Raw genomic sequence first — 20,253 nt, forward strand, 5'->3', positions numbered from 1 at the left:
CTGAGTGAAGAACTAAAGACAAAGGGCACTTGTGATGCCAGCGCTCCTCTTCCCATAAATCTTCCTCCTTTTATATTAAAGGAACCCATTGACAGCAAATGCATTTTTCAATATTTCAGCCAAATACAGACTCACAGTGAACTCGGCCATGAATTCCGCAGGAGGCAGAGGGCTGGCTGGGGAGGGAGGGGAGCTGCTGTTACACAACAGCAGGGATGGATGGATGGATGGATGGATGGATGGATGGATGGAGGGATGGATGGATGGATGGATGGATGGGGGGATGGATGGATGGATGGATGGGTGGATGGATGGATGGGTGGGGGATGGATGGGGGATGGATGGACGGACGGATGGATGGATGGAGGGATGGATGGATGGGGATGGATGGACGATGGATGGATGGATGGATGGATGGATGGATGGGTGGATGGATGGACGGACGGATGGATGGATGGATGGGTGGATGGACGGACGGACGGATGGATGCCCTACTTCCACAGGATGCTGTGCTGCCAGCTCAGCTCGCTCCTGCCCTGCCCAGGGCTGGTGAGCCTGCACAACCCTGAACCAAAACACCTTCCTAGAGCAGGAACCAGGATCCAGCAGGGTGCAGGAGCTGTCAGGGCACTCTCCCTGCACAGAGCTGTCCCTGAGGCACTGCAGCATGCAGCCAAAAACAAACTCAGGCTGCGAACGAGCCCAGGAGGAGCACAGAGCCTGAGCTGAGCTGCTGCTGCTCCTTTTTGAAGTCACACACTTGCCAAGGCAGAGAAAAGATGCTCAGAGAACAGTGCTGCTCCTTGCAGCCTCCTTTTAAGTGTGTCTCCAGAGGGAAAACTCGTGTTTGTTAAACCCCAGCACATGTGAGGAGCCACGACAAGGCAAATAAAGCCGCGCAGGTTTCAGGGGCAGGCAGGACTTTACGCTTTATGGGTCGCAGAGATCCGTGCTCATCTCCTCTCCCATTACCAGCTGCAAGAGGAAAATGATCCTTAAGCTCTTAAGAAGCCAGAGGACAGGGAAATTGCTTAAGAGAGAAAGGAAGTGCTGAAGCACACGCTCTGCAAATCAGTCCAGCCCTCGTCTTATTCCCTGCAGGAAACCTAAGGGATAAACAGCAAGGAGATGCTGCTCCTCTGACTCTGCCCCAGCACAGCACCAGAAATCCCCTCCAGAGGCTTTTCCAAGGCAGGCCAGTGCACCCTGCCCTCGTGGGGCTGCCTGGCCCCACGTCAGGCTCCTGGCCCCATTTCCCACCTGCCCTGTGAGGGGGAGGCCAGAGCCAGGGCAGCCTTTGGCCAGGGTGGGCAGAGCTGTGCAGGGCACACACACACCCCAAACCCCCAGAGCACTGCCTGCCCACGGGCCCTGTCTGGAGCTCCAGCTGCACCAAGATCTTATTAGTGCTCTACAGGATTTTATTAAAAATACATGAAATATGCAGAGAGTGGCACTCCTGCGTGCGGCTCTGCCGCCTGGAGCACCTGCACAGGGAGATAATACTGGAGCAGCAGCAGCTCTGAGGAGCAGCCTCTCTGGCTTTATCACCTTGGTTTGATGTTCAGGAGGGGCTGAGCTCCAGCAGGGTCTCAGCAGCACCTGCCCTGAGCTCCAGGGCTGCTGGACCTGGCACCAAGGGGTGCTGGGCAGCTCCCACCTCACAGCACACAGCAAGGGGCAGGAAGGAGCAGCAGCCCCTCCAGGGGAAACCCTCTGCTTTGGGAAGTGAGTTGCATCACTCTGGGGTCAGCACAAATGAGCCAAAAGCACCATCAACTGCAGCACCCACTGATCGATAGCCCAGGTGTGCAGAATCTTCTGTTCCACCTCACTGCCACCACACGCCACCCAGCCAGTGTCTCTGTGACAGATAATCAAATCTCTTGTCTACCTTCCCTTTATTAATCCTTGCCTAATCCTCTTTCACATTTTACCTGCAGCTCTCATTATGGAAAGTCTGATTTCTGAAAGGCATCAAAAGGCATCACCTTGACACCTGTCACTCCAGACCCCCGCAAACACACCTTCCCCTCACAGAGCAGCAGTGCTGCAGCAACCCAGGGCTCTGCTCTTCCCCTGTCCCCATGTGACACAGAAACCCCAAAAAGACAAACACCTGACACTTCTGTCCCCCAGCTCCCAGCCCTGCTGTTTGAACCAGGCTGGAGGGAAGGGTCTGCTCCTCCTTTGGGTGCCTGACAGTGCAGGGAACTGACAGGGAAACAGCAAAATTGGGGCTTTAAATGGCTCAGGAGCAGAGCTGCTGCACACCAGGGGTGGGACGGGATGGGATTGATGGGATGGGATGGGATGGGATGGGATTGATGGGATGGATGGGATGGGATTGATGGGATGGGATGGGATGGGATGGGATGGGGTTGATGGGATGGGATGGGATGGGATGGGGTGGGATGGGATGGGATTGATCGGATGGATGGGATGGGATGGGATTGATTGGATGGGATGGGTGCCTGCAGTGTGACCAGGCAAATGCACCCCAGCCCCGGCTCCTTCCCTGTGTTTTGTTCTGCTGCATCTCCCGAGGCCCGGGGCTGTTTTTTCCCTGCTGCTGATCATTCCTAATGTCATCTCCCAGCCCACATTCTCCTCCTTTGCCATCCCGTTGTGAGGTCACGATACATTTGTGACAAGGTTGCCATGGCAACAGACTGATGACACAAACATAAGCTGAGGATTTCTCCGCAAAGCGGGAGGAGCAGGAGATGGGCTGCTCCTCAAACAGCTCTCTCCGCTGAGAGCTGGGGGAATAGAGAACATTACTGGCAAAGTAAATTGCTTTTTGTGAAAGTGTTCTCTTTTTTGAAGTTTGCCCCCATGCGAAAGTCTCTAAGCCAGAACCTGCCCATTATTTTAATGTGCTGCTCGGTATTTAATCATCTTCTGCCTCAGACACCAGTCTGTTGCCATGGGAATGACAGCAGCACAAATACGGGATTAGGGCTATCAGGCAGGAGAAGAGAAATTATGAATAAGCAGTTATGTTCAATAATTAGCAACTCCATGAAAAAGCCCCAAAATGCTGAATTCAGATGGAAGCGTTTATCTCCGTGTTTGAACACAAGCACGGGTGCTGCTGCTCCACGAGGGATTCCCACAGCACTCAGGGCTTGTGGGCTGAGTGGGTCCTGCCTGGGAATGCCATTTGTCCTGCTCCTGGTCCTGTTTGTCCCCTCTCCCCCTGCACAGACCCCTCCCCAGGTCTGCATTCTGCTCCATCCCCATTTCTCTGGAATGCTGACATGCAGCCTGGGGCTGCCCAGCTCAGGAGGGCACTGCTGGAGCAAGGAACATCTCCTGCATGGCCAGGCCACGAGCTGCAGCTCACTGCAGCAAATTAAACCTTTTAAGCCTTTCTTTTTTTAAAAAATGGGAACAGCTTTCTGCTTTAATTGGAATTAGTTACAGCACTGCCGAATAAGCGACCCTGAATGGCACCTGCAGCAGAATCCCGTGTCATTTAACCACATTCACAGGCAAAGAGACACTGGGAGCATCTGTGCCCACTATGAGATGGATGGTTGTGTTTTCCTGCAGCGTGCCCACGCTCAGGAAAAGGAGGATCTTCCATCTTCCCCTCTGCACTCAGCTGCCTGGGGGCGGCGGCACGGTGGAAAATGCAGCACACAAACAGCCAGGGAAGGGTCCCACAGGACAACCCCAAGGTGAAACGCCTTCCCTCAGCCAAAGGAGCAGGGGGCTTGAAGGGGAAAAACAGAGTCACAGCCACAGAGCCACAGACCCTGCAGGGACAGGCTGGGGACGCCACAGACCCTGCAGGGACAGGCTGGGGACACCACAGACCCTGCACAGCCAGGCTATGGATGCCACAGACCCTGCACATCCCCAAGCTATGGATGCCACAGACCCTGCACAGCCAGGCTATGGATGCCACAGACCCTGCACAGCCAGGCTATGGATGCCACAGACCCTGCACATCGCCAGGCTATGGATGCCACAGACCCTGCACATCCCCAGGCTGGGAGCCTTGGGGATGCTGCTTCCTCCTGCTCATTTTTGGACAGACTCCCCCCACACCATTGCAAGCCAAATGGAGCCATTCCTCTCTTCTGGCTTTGCTGGGCAAGTCCTGCTCTGTGTCTGTGCCACAGAAACTCATGTTCCTGGAGCTGGGAAAGGATCTCCTGCTCACCAGCCTGCACCTCCTATTCACCTGAGATACCTCCCTTTTTGCATATCTGTTGCTATTAAAATTCCTCTTCCAGCGTGTAATTCCCTCTACTAGCTTTTCTTGCTTATTAGAGAAGACAAAAAGTACTCTGAGCATCTGATCAGAGAGATCTCATTTTCTCCAGGCACTCCTCTGAATTTAATTCTAGATTAAGCATTATTTAAAAAAACAACAAACCACCCCTGCTGCCTCCCACCTCCTCACGCTCCCTTTCAACACGAGGCTGGAGAACGCTCCCAAGCCCAGGAATCCAGCTGCACTTAAAAATTACTCCTTGAAGAGTTACACTCCTAAATATACCACAGAAAATCAGAAACAGAAATCACAAGGCAGGAAGGGCTGTTTGGGTTCTCCCTACTGTGTCGTGAGAGGAAGAGTTCTGAGTTCTCCTTTCTTCATCCAAACACGAGAATCCCAGAAATTATCCAAAAGCTGTTGGAGCATTTTTTTACATGTTTTTACATTTCTAGACTTACTAATGAAGCTTCTGCTGGCTGACACCTGCCTGAGCCGCTGTCCGAGCCCAACACCTCCAAATCCCACCTCTGAACGGGTTCACTTACCTAGAAAAAGCCAGGAAAACAAAATTAGCACAAATGTAGTGGATATAAAAACCCTGGACAAAGACAAGTTTCAGCCCAGGGAGGTGCTGGTTAGCTGCTCCTCCAGTTCCACAAATTCAGATAAAAAACACACAACCAAATAAAGCCTTGGCCAAGTAAAGCCCCTGAAGAGGAGGAGAGGTTAATAAATGCTGAAACAACCTTTGAGGCCTTTTTATTTATACCTACATACATATGAGCACAGGGATTTGAGGAATAATGCTCCTCAAATCACTCCTACCATGTTAACACTCTGGAGTATTAACTTGCCCGTGCCTGAAGGAAATGGGTCAATTTTAATTCTTCAAACAATTCTTGGCGGCACAATAACTCATTCTTCAGGCTGCAGATAGCGAGCTGTGCTCTGCTGTGCTGGGTCCCAGCTCAGCACAGGGAAGGGGGGCTGCACCCCCAAAAAGGGGCCACCGGAGGAGCCTCGCTGCCTTATCGGACAGAAACAACAGAAAAATCCACTCAAAACCAAAAATAAAGGGATTGGAGTTGTGGGAACTCTTGATTGCAAAAAGAAAAAAAAAACCAGCAAAGACATTTTAATAGCTGCCTTTGCCAAGACATCATTTCAGTGCCCACGGTCACCTCCAGGAGCAGAGCCCTGTGGCTGCTGACACTGAAACCTCTCCCAGCACGGGGACCCCAAATCACCAACAGAGCCTGTGGGATGCTCCAAATCAGGCACAGAGCCTGTGGGATGCTCCAAATCACCAACAGAGCTTTGGGATGCTCCAAATCACCAACACTGTCTGTGGGATGCCCCAAATCACCAACAGAGCCTGTGGGATGCTCCAAATCACCAACAGAGCCTGTGGGATGCTCCAAATCACCAACAGAGCCTGTGGGGTGCCCCAAATCACCAACAGAGCCTGTGGGATGCTCCAAATCACCAACAGAGCCTCTGGGGTGCCCCAAATCAGCCACAGAGCCTGTGGGATGCTCCAAATCACCAACAGAGCCTGTGGGACACCCCAAATCACCACAGAGCTTGGGTGCTCCAAATCACCAACAGAGCCTGTGGGATGCCAATCACCCAAAAGGGAGCACGTGGGTCTCACAGGGCACGTGGGTGTCCCCAGCATCAGGAGGCTCTCTCCATTAGAGGCACATTTCACTGCTTGCCAAAAGGACATTTCTGGCAGGTGTCCACAGGTCAGTATTTCTCCCTTTGAGTTCTCCTTTTTGGTTTTTTGGTTTTGTTTTTCTGTATTTCCTCTGCAGCACCAACTGCAAACACAGCAGAGTGCCACAGAGAGGGGAGCCCCCCGCTGCTCCAGCGAGCCCTGTGCACACAGAGATTAACAGGAATTACAGCAGATACAAGCAGCTGCTGCGAAAAAAGTTCCCTTAAATATCACACTTCAAAGGCTGCACGTGTTCAGGTGGGCAAAAGGAGGAAGGCAAGTGAGACAAGTGAGAGCTATCCAGCCCTTTATCCCGGGCAGCAGCAGGATGCTGCAAGCACATTTCCACGGTCTCACACTCCCTTTCTCCATGTATTTTGGATACTGGACACGTGGGCAGGACCCCAGCCCAAACCCCAGACCCCACACCCTGTGCCAGCAGGGAGCCCGGGCTGCCACCCATCCCTCACACCACAATTACACACAGTAATTACATATTTAATTGTTGAGCATTAATATCACCTCAGCCTACAATTACAGCTTATTCATGTAAACCTAATCAAGGAAAACCAGCATATTTGCATAAAAGTTGTAATGAAAAGTATAATGATTTCACTAACAAGACGTGGATAAGAACGCGTATCTGTGACAAACACTTTGTGTCAAGGAGAATAGAAAACGATTTTCTTTCCTGAAGATTATTTCAGGCCCATTTAACACAATCTGTAGCACTCCGGTGATGTGCAGTATCTCACACACATCAAGTCATATCTCGATAATGTTCCTGACTTCAAATAAAATTTCATTACTATATTTAGTTCTGGGACGGTTGGAAATGGTTGCATTGTTAAACTTAATAAAAAGTGGAATTTGTGGAGTATTGGGCAATCCTCAGTGCCGTTTTCCTCCTCGTGGTTTGAGCGTGGCAGCAGCTCCATCCCAGCCCCCCCGCGCCGTCGTTTACATCCCAGCTTCATTTTCACCCATAAAACAAGCAATTAGGAATAAGTACAACTGCTTTGGAGTTCCCGAGGCCAGAGATAAAAATAAATTGGCTTTTATAAATTCACTTTTTGCAATGGTGAAACAAAAAACAGCCCTAATTATCAGTAATTTGTTACCTCTAATTTCAGCAGCCAGGCTGACGGATGCGTGCATCTGGATCCTTGCTAGCCCTGAGTGGAGCACAGGCACAGGAGAACATCTCCCGGGTAATCAAACTGCAGCAGAGGGGCCAAGGTATTGATCATTCCTTGCTCAGACATGTGGCAACACTCACTCCATGCCCAGCTTCACCTTGCTCTAACAGCTCGGTGTGGAGTTTAGAGCCCTGGACTCAACACCCTAATTTCAATTTTCTATGGCAACTTCACGGAGATCAGTTAGACCTGCTCAGCACCAGGAAAGCATCTTCAATTTGCCACTTCTTAAATGTTATTTCCCCTCCAATTACAACTGCTTGCATCTCATCTCATCTCCTCTGGTCATTACCAAGGTGGCTCCTTAGAAAACCACATTATCAAGGTAAGCAGAGAATTTCCAGAGCACAGATAAGAGACGAGGCAATGAGTTTGCCTTTTTGTGCGCAATTTTGAGACCTACAGTGTAAAGGCAGCAGCTGCACACAACATCTGGGAGGCTGCGCTGCCTCGGAGTGCTTCTGGAACGGGGAGGAACCGTGCCAGCCCCTCCAGCACAGCCCCTGCCAGTCCAACGGGCTTCATTTGTCTCCCTGACAACGCGCAGCATGACTCGGTAATTACGGATTTCATTTCGGGCAGAGGTCAGGACAAGGCAGGCTGGGCGCGCAGAGGGGTGAGCCCGCAGCTCCCCGGGCTGTGCGAGCCAGGGAAAGGCAGCTCCACGTCCCAGACAGCCTGTGCGAGTGCATCTCCAGCGAGCTGCAGTTTAACTGCACTTTAATGCTGTCCATTGCTCCAGCTGCCACTCTGTTCAAACACTGCCCCAGCCGCAATGGAACAATCGGCACGAGCAGGGCTCTGTGGAACGGCGCGGGAGCGCTGGGGATGGGAGAGCCGTGAGCAGTGTGAGAGGGAGCCCAGCCTGCCCTGTCTGCACCTGCGGCCAGGCCCTGCCCCAGATTCTATACTAAACTGGCTGCGGGCACTGTCAAAAACCAGCATGGCACAGCACGGTGCCAGCAGCAGCAAGAGCCCAACGCCGGCGATGATGGAACACAGAGCACCTGAAGGAATGCTGGCCATGGCAAGGCCAGCAGTGCCTGCCCCTTCTGACACCTCAACATGCCATTTTTATTGTACCATTTACTAGGAACTAATATTTAAATTCCATTTTACGCATCTATTTTTTTTCATTAAATAATTAAACCATATATCCCTACATCATCCAAATCAGTTGTCACCAACACACTTTCAATTAACCTTCCTCTATATTTCCCACTATCAAAAACAACAATCAAACATCATCATCACCCTACAACCCCCCCAACAAACACAGAACAAACCCCAGAACTGCCTCCCCCCCAAAAACCAAACAAAAATACAAACCATGATGAGAAATCATCGACCAAGCACCCAGCAAATTTTACATTCCCACGGCCTGCTCCAGGCCAGATCCCTGCCCTGACCCAGGGCTGTCCCCGTGTCCCCTCAGAGCCACCACCCCTCGCCCTGCTGCAGACCGAGCACTTTGCACCATCTGCGCTCCCCTCCTGTGTTTGTATTTTGCCCGTTACCTATTATGAAACCGTGCGTATAATCTCACCATCAGTTCATCAAGGGAGAATTTAAACATGACACACCAGTAATTGAACTGCAGGAGGACCTGGCTAATTCGTGGTGGTGATTAAGAGCCACTGCAGACTAGCGAATTTTACAAGCGAGTGAACATGCAATAAAAATCTCGCTCATTTGTTTTGACAAGTGTCACTTCACATTAAAGGTACACTCCACCATGAACTCCAGTCTGGGAGCACAACTCTATTCCCAACATGGCCCCTCATTAAGGCCCAGACTCAGCAAAACGCTGTGCCATGTGCTCAGCGGTGCCCGGGAGGGCTGGCAGGGCTGCAGGGACAGGGGGAGAGCCTGGCACCAAGGGGAGCCTGCCAAGGACCACGTGCAAACAAGACACCCTCTCCTCCATTTTCCATCTCATTTTACTGCTCTCTCCTCCTTGTCCTTTTGCCGTATTAGGTCAAAACCATAGTCAAGACTAGCAAAAACTCCTTTGGTGCATGCTACCATTTCCCAGAGAATGAGACCAAGACTGAAACGCAACTTCCATGGATTTATGAAACAGCCCAGGAGCGTTCTGCTGTGTTTCTCAGCTCCAAGCTCCTTACCCTGAAGTGGTTGGTGAAGGACACAGGCACACTGATGTTCCCTGCCTCAAGACTGTCGCAGACATCTTTTATGAAAATCCTTTCCTTTGGATTTTTCCTCCTGAGAAGCTGGAGGCCTCAGGAACAAAATGTAAACAATGATTATCTGCTGCTGTGGAATGCAACAGGTGCATCTGGGATTGGCCCATGTTGGTTTGTTTGTAATTAATGGCCAATCACAGTCAGCTGGCTCAGACTCTCTGTCCAAGACAAATGCTTTGTTATCATTCTTTTTCTATTCTTAGCTAGCCTTCTGATGAAATCCTTTCTTCTATTCTTTTAGTATAGTTTTAATGTAATATATATATAATGAAATAATAAATCAAGCCTTCTGAAACATGGAGTCAGATCCTCGTCTCTTCCCTCATCCAAGAACCCCTGTGAACACCATCACAGAACCAACACCAGAGTCAGATTCAGAGGAACAGAGTCCCCAGAGTGACCTTCAGCACCCCGCAAACACAAGCTCTGCAGCCCACAGGATGTCTGCAAAGGGCAGGGGACAGGGGCAGATGCAGCTCTGCCATCACGGTCAGTGATCTGGGTTTTCACTGATTTCCACGCCTGTCTGAGAGCCCTTGAGCTCCCTCCCCGGCACTGGAGCTCCCGTTGTTGGGATTCTGGGGACATTCCTGGTGTGGGACGCACCAGGGGCAGCAGCTGAGGCGTTTGTGACCCAGCTGCAGCCTGGGACAGGGCTGTGCTTTGGGATGCTCCTGCTCAGCCCAACAGGACAGAACCAGGGGCACGATGCCACCAGATGGGCACAGACAGGGCCCTGCCATGGGAACGCCTCCAGCCAGCCCCACACCCTGCTCTTCTCTTTTCTTTATTCTAGGAAACTTTGCAGTTTGGAGAAAGCAGGCTGCCCCAAATTGTACCTGTCAGCGCACACCCCGAGGGCGCCTCCATCCACACAGGGCTGCTCACAGGCTCGCTGGGAAGCGCCACAAAGCAGGAGCTGAGCCCTCACATAGAAAACCTCTTCTCCAGCAGCGAGAGGAGCTTCAAAAAGCCAACTCAGTTTCCACTGAAAAGAAACTCATTCTGTGCTCCTGCCTGAACAAATTGTACAGCTTTCCATCAGGCACTTTCATACCCGTGTACTCAACAACTTCAGAGATCATTTAAAAAGAAATATGTTACAGGAGCCCTGCCAACCACAAAAAGGTCTTGTGACTCAAAAAGATCAAATCTGAGAGGAAAAAAAATACTTAAACATTTTTACACAAACCATTTGAAGTCAAAAGTTCAAAAATTAGTATTTTTACATGCCTGCTCACAGGCAGATGCCCTGAGGTTATTTTCTCAGCCTCTCTATCTCCAGCTATCTCCTTGTAACACTCCGCCTTCCGTGCTGTCTGCATCCAGGCAATTAACTTCAAAATCCTGCTACAGGCACAGGGTGCTTTGAAAATAAACAGGAAGATCTTTCAGAAGGAGCCATGACTGAGCCAGGTGGGAAGAAGATGAGGTGAATATCCTCACTCACAGCCCAGCACAGCCCAGCCTGCCTGGGGCTCTGCATTCCTGGGACGCCTCACCCAGCTGGTCCTGAACAACGTGGGGTGTCAGAATCAGGGAAAGGTGCCTTGGGAGAGGTTTATGAGGCCCTCAGGATGAGGTGCATAAAGGCAAGGACAGCTCTGTGTCCCCATCAGCGCGGATGGAGAGAGGGACAGGCTGGGACGGGGCGGCATCACCCAGCTGAGCTGCCCAGGCCAGAGCCCAAAGCACGGCCAGAGCACTCCAAGGAGCCTCAGAGGAGGCTGGAGAGCTCCTCAGGGAGTTCCTCCCAAAGGCAGCAGGATGTCGGGCACTCCACACGCTCACAGGGCTGGCACAGCTGCTCTGGGCACACACAAGGCCCTGACCAGCTCCCACAGTGAATTCCTGCAGGGCCACTCGTGCACCATAAAGCTCACGGCGCAAGGTTTGATGCTGCTGTAATTTTTATGATGCAGGTTCACCCCCAGTCTGAAAGGGGATTAAAGCCCATGGACACAAAGCTGGTGGGGTTCCAGTGCCTGTGCTCCTTTGAGGTGCTGGCTTGGCAAAGCCGAGCTGCCAGGAATTCCCTGTACCACAGCTTTGCTTTCTGCCTTCCACCCACCTGAGCTTGTCCCAACTCAGCCCGGCAGCCAACAAACCCCTCCACAGCCATTTTCTGATGCACTGAGCCCACGAGTCCCTTTGGCCTTCTCCTTCAAGGACATCCAGCCCTGGAGAATCCCTCTCCACGAGGAAAGGACTGAGGAGCACAAAGCCATGGAGTGCTCAGCCCAGCAGGGAAGGTGAGTGGCAAAAAGCTGCTACAAGGAGGGATGGGGCTGAAAATCCTGCAGGAAAATGTGAGTGGCAAAAAGCTGCTACAAGGAGGGATGAGGCTGAAAATCCTGCATGCTCCTCACAGGACGAGGCTGCCCAACAACAAGTTTAAATTCCTTGGTCACACTTCAGAGCTAAAGCTGATACCCCCTCTATCCCAAATCCCAGCCTGCCCTATTTTGCATCTTATGTTTATACGGCACATGGCAACACTAAGTCTTGCAAAATATCCCAAATTGCTTTCGAAGGGGTGAAATGAAAACAGAGGCAGCCACCAGCAGGATTAAGCCTGAGATCTGCCAGAAAAAAAAAGAAAATAATAATAAAAAAAAAGGATTAACCTTCTTTGCTGGTAATTTAAGAATATCGGTAATTGAAAAAACAAAATCTCATTTTCAGCCTTTAAAGCTGGAAGAATAAAAATGTGCTGCTTTTACAGAATTTCTGCTGCTCGGTCCAGCAAACCCAGCCCGAACTGAGGCAGAGTCTGGCGGGGATCAACAGCTGACTCCTAATGAACCTTTCAGAGACCTTGGGCCGGAGCTGGAGGGAGCGTGGCAGGCGTCCATGCGTCCGTCTGTCCGTCCGTCTCCGGCCTGGGGGCCCTGCCAGCAAAGCCACAGCTCCCAGCCCAGCCCAGCCGTGCCTGGCTCCAGGCTCCCCATGAATTGCAAATCCTCAGGTTGCCACAGAAACTCTCAGGGTGCCGCGCAGCCATCAGGAAGCATCACGGTCATCTTTTCCATCTTGTTTGCCTTGCATCAGAGCACTTTAAACTCCCTGTGGCATTGGTGCTCGCACAAGGCTCCCTCCGCGCCGCGATTGCTGTGCAGTGTCCAAGCCGCAGTGATTAATCACTCCTGCTTCCTCCGCTGACATATCGAGGAGGGGAAACGACATCCTAAATGAGCAGAGCTGATTACCTGGGAAAGCAATTCTTCAAGATAGCACAGCTAACTAATAGCTCCATCTGCTACAAAAACACATTCCTGAGCCCCAGAGTGGCGGCAGGGTACAGCCAACAATTTTGTTGCAGCTGCCAGGTTTGAAATTGTTTGTCACGAGTTGCCACAAAAACGTGGGCAGCTCTCCGTCCTTCCTCTCCTGTCTCCGGGAAGAGCAGGGCATCTCAATCACAGGGTCCATGGGGACTGGTGACAGGGACGCTGAAGGTGAGAGCTGGACTGAAAGAACATCCTGATGTTGTGTATTAAATGCTCTGCCAGAACCGTCCTTTTTAAATTTCTCTGACTCCAAGCAGGCTCAGTGAACGCCCATCCCCATGGGTGCACAAAGGGGCACAGGTGAAGGGTGGGATTTTACCCAGGTTCACCAATCCCTGCCATCCACAGTTAACCCACATTTAACAGGAAAACATCCCAAAGCCCGGGGATGCCTGTGCCCACTGCAGCCAGTGCCACAAACAGCAGAGCTCTGTCCCACCGGAGCCCTTTGAAATGCAAATTTGCTCCAGGAATGCTCCTCGGTCAATTTTATTTATGTTTCCTAAGTATGTGGATACTTCACTCTGAAACATCATTGCAAACAGGCAATTCACACCGATGACCACTCTCAGTGTCACTCTCAGTGTCACTCTCATACAAACAATTCGCTGCTCAGGATTTCCCCAAACCTTCTTGCAGATTTTTCCCTAGGATCCCAATATTGGGGTTCCTCCTCTTCCTGTTCTCAGCCCCTCCTGAAATCCCAGCTTTAGGTACATTCAAACGACTTCTGGATTTCTGAAGCTTTAGGAAGGAGAGTTATTGGGACACTCCATTGCCTGTAATCTCCATCCATCCATCCATCTTCCTTTGCTGCTCACAGCCCCTGAGAAAAGCTTTGCCACAAATAAAGCCACGCTTGGAGCTTTGCTGATGCACACCAAACCTCCCCAGGAGAGGCAGCTGCCCCTGCTGGGACACCTGGTTGGTTTGGATGGTTTCTGGTGTTTTAATTCCACGCCACCTCGCTCTTCTTGGCTCCTCGGCACATCCATTTCCCTGATAGCCCTGCCACGCTCCCATCATGTGTCAGCAAAAGCCAGCAGCTCTAAATTAGGACCATTTGAGTGATTTGCTGGCTGTGGCTTATTTATCACATTTGTGAAATAAGTAAATTACCATGGTATCCAGTGGAATGATAGAAGTTCAATCACTTAAGAAATTAGCCCATCAAACAGAGAACCACATGACCCTGGTCTCGAATGCACAACCTGATTTAATAACCTGGTTGTGCTGGTTGCTCACATTCAAACCAGAACTGAAGGGCTATACACTTCTGTAATTAATACAAGAAAACAGTGAAGGAAAAAGCATTCTCCTAAAAATTACTTAGCTTTTACCTAAACATATCTGTTGTGTTTCCCTCTGCCTTGGAAGGAGGGAGAAAAATGCCTCAGGAGCAGAGATTTCATAATTTCATTCAAAAGTCACCACTCATGTGTTGTGCTGTTGACAGCTAATTAAGTTCTCCCAAGGTAAAATAAATGTAATGTTTTAAAGCTGCTTCCTTGCTTTAAAAAAAATCTTGACTGATATTTCACTCACTTATTATTAATCAAGGAAATACAATGAAATGGGGAATTTGAATTCGCTTCAGCCCGAATCCCAGCACCTTCTCCATCCTGTAAGTAGGTCACTAATCAGGGCTGGGTTTAATTTTGCTCACTTCTGTTTCTTGGCACCGACAACGATCGCCCTGGACACAAGTCCTGACTCGGCAGCTTTGGTGATCAGACAATAAACTCCATCTTGCTTTGTAAGGGCAAGGGATGTGGGGAGCTGAGAAAGTGAGAGGAAAAAGCTGCACCTCCAGCCCAGCTCAGGACCCACCTGCAGCCCCCAAACCATCACCAGGCACTGCAAGTTATGGCATCATTTCTGCTCCTGCCTCACCCAGAGCAGCAACCAGGGGAACCCTGTGCTGGTGTTTCAGGGGTCCCAGGATGAGGGGAGAGAAGACAATGTTAACTCCATTGAGTTGATTCGCTATTTTATGATATTATATTATATATTTTTATATATATTATATTATCTATATAAAAAATATATATAATATATACAATATATATATTATATATCATATATATATATGAGATATTTATGACATATATATGTCATATATATCATATATGACATATATTATATATCATGTATATTATATATCTCATATATATCATATAATATATGATAGATATTATATTATATTATATTATGTTATATTCTATTCTATTATATATACTAAAAGAATACTAAAAGAATAGAAGAAAGGATTTTATCAGAAGGCTAGCTAAGAACAGAAAAAGAATGAAAAACAAAGGTTTGTGACCGACCGAGACAGTCTGGACAGCCGGACTGTGATTGGCCATTAATTAGAAACAATCACATGAGCCCAATCCCAGATGCACCTGTTGCATTCCACAGCAGCAGATAACCATTGTTTACATTTAGTTCCTGAGGCCTCTCAGCTTCTCAGGAGAAAAAAACCCTAAGGAAAGGATTTTTCATAAAATATCATGGCTACAGAAACCAGGGTAAGCCATGCCCAGGGGTGACGTGGAGCACATCACAGAGCCCTGGGGCTGCTGCTGCTCTGCAGAACACAAACCAGTGTCTGTGGCACAGGTGGCACCTTGGGATGACAAGGGCTTGGGTGACAGGAGCCCCCAATGCAGCCTCCAAACCTTCTCTTCCCAACAGCCTCACCCTCCAAAGTGGGTAAATCCAGGCAAGGCAAGGACCCAGGGCAGCTCTGCCAGGGCGCTGCACTGCAAAACCTTGTGCAAACAAAAATAGACCTGTTTACTTTGCCAAGCCGAGGAACTTCATGTCCTCCTTGTGGCGAGTTATTCCAAGCTGGTTTTCACAGGAGGTGCCAAGGAGAATGCGAGTTTGTGGGCTGTGGGAGGGGGTTTGGCTGCTGGGGATGCAATTGGGCTGGAGGTTGTTTTTGAAGTTCTCTGATTTGCTCAGATTTCCCCTCAAGTGACCTACAAAAGCAAAGGGGAAGGGAAGAACTTGTGCTTATTTTCTTCAGTTTACTGCTGTCAAAGACACCTTAAGAGCTGTCGGGAGATATTTTCCCTCTCGTTTTCTCCCTCCGCGCTGTAAATTCAGGTCAGGCCTCCATTTGAAGATTATCAAAAGGCAAACTGGAGGAACTGTCTCCTCTGAACGAGCAGCAGGGGCTGCGTTTGATGTGCTGGGGCTGCTCCAGGAGGGTGCATTGCCCCAGTCCAGCTGAAAGAACAGGACCCAGGGATGGGACCCAGAGATGGCACCCAGGGATGGCACCCAGGGATGGCACCCAGGGATGGCACCCAGGGATGGGACCCAGGGATGGCACCCAGAGATGGGACCCAGAGATGGGACCCAGAGATGGCACCCAGGGATGGCACCCAGGGATGGCACCCAGGGATGGCACCCAGGGATGGCACCCAGGGAGGGCACCCAGGGATGGCACCCAGGGATGGCACCCAGCTCTGCTCTGGGGACACAGGGCGGGCACTGCCAGCCCCTGCTCCATTCTGAGCCTGCAGGGAGGGTCAGACCCAGCCCAGCAGCCTCCCCTGTGCCTGCACACCCTGGGGATGCTGCAGGACACCCGGGCAGGCCTGGCATCCCCTGCATTCCAAGAACAAACCCCAGCAGATAACAACAGCCTCCCGCTGATATCAGCGTGCACCCGGCCAGACCAGACAGAGAGCGAGGACAAAACCCTCTCAGAGCCACAGAAATGCACAGAACTGCAGGGCAGATGGCTTTGGCACAGTGCTGTGCTCCATGGTGGGCACAGGACACTCCAGGCTGCCTCTCGTGCGTTCTCCTGTGTGTTGGGGACAGAGGATGAGGGAATTCTTTACCCTGAAAATACTCAATTATTTTAATAGGATTACATTGGAGATTGACAATATTTAGAACAGTTCCCTGGAATTTATTAGCCTGCCAGCACTCCAGATAAGTAATTTGAATGCAAAGATCTCTCAAACTTAAGTAACTAACTGGCAAGGAGCCAGTTCCCACCCTCCGTGGTTCTAGGCACAGCACTAAGTTTTGGAAATGAGCTCCTGAAGGGAGCAGTGAAACACCTCTGTGAGCCTCACACCCAGCCCTGCACAGGGATCTCTGCTCATGATGATTTGCCTGATTACAAACACAAGGGCACAGCCCCAGAGACTAATCCTCCTCTTTAAACACCTCGCATCAAGAGCAAACCGAGCGACAAATTCATGGAACATGGAGTCCAAAGTGACACGGATGGATGTAGATCTTCTCCTGCACAAGAACACTGCAGCACAAAATGGAAGGACATTTACACCTGGAGGTGTTTTGGAGGGACACAATCATTTCTGTGAAACCCCAAAAGAATTCTTGGCTGTAAAGAGGTGATGGAAGGGTGATGTGAGGGGTGATGGAAATGTCCCTTGGTGCATTCCCAGGGACAGGACTGAGGCACACAGCTGGGCAGGGCTGCAAACAGCACCTCTGGGCTCCAGCACAGCCTCCCTGGGTCCTGTTTGGGCAGTAAAGGATGCACAGAGCATCTCTGGGTCCTGTTTGGGCAGTAAAGGATGCACAGAGGGGCCCTGGGTCCTGTTTGGGCAGTAAAGGATGCACAGAGGGGCCCTGGGTCCTGTTTGGGCAGTAAAGGATGCACAGAGGGGCCCTGGCAGGGACCTGGTGCTGCCCCAGCCCCGCTGCCTCCCCTGGCCTCACACAGCACAGGTTATTTACCTGGGGGAGGGAATTAATAAAAGAGCCATAACTGCTATTTACATAAAGCCTGACATACTCAAAGCCCTGTGCAAACATCAATCCTTAACAGCCCTCAGAGGAAGGTCAGAGTTATCCTCTGCCTGCATCAAGGAACCCTGACTGTGCTGGCAGCCCCAGCCCTGGCTGCCACAGCTCTGCTCCAGCCCACAGCCCAGGTGTGCTGCACACCTGCCATACCTGCCCTCAGAGCCCCATGGCAGGGAACCATCCCATAACCAGGAAACCATCCCATAACCAGGAACCCATCCCTCCAGCTCAGCTGAAACAACAGGATCCAGAGGTTTTTGCTGCACAAACACCCCCATAAGCAGCAAACCATCCCTTAGCAAGACTGAAACCCCTGCCAGAGCACCCCAGGGCTTTGTGGAGCTTGGCTGCAGAGGAAGGAGCCGGGGCAGGGGAGGGGGGTCCTGCATGAGGAGGGGACCCAGCAAACCCTGGCATGTCCCCAGGGTCCCTGGACATCACATCCCTGTCCCTAAATGGGGCCAGCACAGGGAGCCACACATGGAACTGCTCTGCTGCCAATCTGGGGGCAAAGGACAGGTTACAAAACACAGTGGACACCAAAATGTCAACTGGGGAGGAGACAAAAGGGCACCTGGGGTAAGGGAACGGGAACATGCACCAGCAGAGTCAGCTGCTGCAGCCTGGCTGGGTGCACAGTGCCATGGGCTGAGACTGGGGTCTGCAGAGCTTTGGGCAGGAACGGCTCAGCCAGCTGGCAGGGCACTGCTGCTCACACACAGGGCAACAAACGCAACACAGGACTGCACAGAACCCACATAAACACACCCCAGCACTCAAATACACACACCCCAGGACCCCACAGCTCCCGCGCAGGAGACTGTGTCCAAAGATGCCAGCAGGTACCAGAGCTCCCTTTCCCTTTCCTTCCCTTTCCTTTCCCTTCCCTTCCACTCCTGAAGCCTTTGCTGAGCTTTTCCCCTTCAAACTGAACCTCCTGGCAGCCCAGGGTGTGGAATCCAGCCGGGACAGGGGAGCGCAGGCGCCCCTTGCAGAGGCTGCCACACTGCTGAAAAGGCAATTTAATGCTCGCTTTGTGTTCAAGCTGGAGGAACCAAACAGAGGGGCAGGAACATGCACAGGCATCATCCCGCTGGCCAGCCACCAAAAAGGTAATTAAAAACCTCCCCCAAACAGGTGGGTCAACAAAACCCAGCATTAATTCCTAGGGCTGCCAAGCCAATGTGTCTGAGCTGTCCCAGCAAGTCCCTGGGATGTGAGAGCTCTGTGCTTTTGCACATTTCTGTGCTCTGACAGCTGCCCATGGCAGCAGCTGAGCATCCCCTGGGAGGCTCCAGCGGGACACAGGGGCTGGGTGGGGCTGGGAGAACAGCCCAGGTGTGCTGGGGATGTGCCCCAGGTGTGCTGGGGATGCTGCCCTGCCCTGCACAGCCCAGGTGTGCTGGGGATGTGCCCCAGGTGTGCTGGGGATGCTGCCCTGCCCTGCACAGCCCAGGTGTGCTGGGGATGTGCCCCAGGTGTGCTGGTGATGCTGCCCTGCACAGCCCAGATGTGCTGGGGATGCTGCCCTGCCCTGCACAGCCCAGGTGTGCTGGGGATGTGCCCCAGGTGTGCTGGGGATGCTGCCCTGCCCTGCACAGCCCAGGTGTGCTGGGGATGTGGCCCAGGTGTGCTGGGGATGCTGCCCTGCACAGGTTGGGATGCTGCAGGAGCCCCAGCCCGGCCCAGGAGGGCTCCTCTCCCTCCCCACAGACCATGATGAGCCCAGGTGTGTCTGAGAGCCAGAACCCTGCCCAGGCAGCAGAACCACCCCCTGAGCCCAGCTCCTGTCTCCGGAGCACGGTGATTTACAGCAGGCACTGCCATTACAGCTCCGGGCTCCGGAGGAAAAGGTCCATTAAAAGATTGCTTTTAGTATGAAATTTCACCAGAGATACATTTTCTCTTGTCAAGGGCAACAAATTGCCCACGTAATTTCAGACCTCTGTAGTAAACATCCTAAAAATACAGACTTTTGCAGCAAATCACATTATCTTGAACGGGTTGGCTGAATTGTGCTCCTCTCTGGCTCAGGCTGGAGCTGGGGAGCTCTGGGCTGGCCCAGCAATCTGCACACACCTGACAAATCCCACTGAGCAATTTCACTGCACACACCTCTCCAGCAAGGGAGGTTTAGACACAATAACTGCAGAACTCAGGCACACCAAAGTGCCAGGACAGATAAACACGTGCAAAGGTGCCAGCAATGTTACAGGATCCCCTGCAAATGGAGGAATTGTGTCCCCACAGCAGAAACCCTGCCTGGTCACCCAGGAATTGTGTCCCCACATCAGAAATCCTGCCTGGTCACCCAGGAATTGTCCCACAATAGAAATCCTGCCTGGTCACACAGAATTGTGTCCCCACATCAGAAATCCTGCCTGGTCTCACAGGAACTGTGTCCCAGAGCAGAGGGGAAGGACAGCCAGGCTCCTCACCAGTTTCACAGTATTACAGCAGCCCAGGCTGTGGATTCACTCTGCACCCATCCCTGCCCTGGGTGAAGCCAGCAAACAAAGCCTCAGACAGTGCCAGGCACAAGGCTTATGAAAAATACCTGCATAGAAATGCACATACATTACAGCTACAGACCACTGGGTACCTGCCAAAAATGATGGAATGCAGCAGAGTTTACTTATTTCTTCTTAATGGCTCCAACATTCCACCTGAAAAATGGGTCCTGGAGCTACATAATTGGGGATAAAAATTAAGCAAGAGTTGCCATTTGTCAGCAGGAGGCTGGTGGCACCCAGGGCTCACAGTGGCACGCAGAGCACACCTGGTGCCAAGGTCCCTGGTGGCTGAG

At 51.4% G+C, this 20,253-nt stretch overlaps 1 protein-coding gene across 8 annotated transcripts in view; it reads right to left on the reverse strand.

Moving 5' to 3' along the window:
* Positions 1-20,253, reverse strand: part of CADM1 (cell adhesion molecule 1) — a 133,015-nt gene that overhangs the window by 95,954 nt on the left and 16,808 nt on the right. The gene's annotated exons all lie outside the window — the stretch shown is intronic.

This window comes from Zonotrichia leucophrys, chromosome 24 (genome assembly GCF_028769735.1).
Source record: "Zonotrichia leucophrys gambelii isolate GWCS_2022_RI chromosome 24, RI_Zleu_2.0, whole genome shotgun sequence".
Classification (NCBI taxonomy): domain Eukaryota; kingdom Metazoa; phylum Chordata; class Aves; order Passeriformes; family Passerellidae; genus Zonotrichia; species Zonotrichia leucophrys.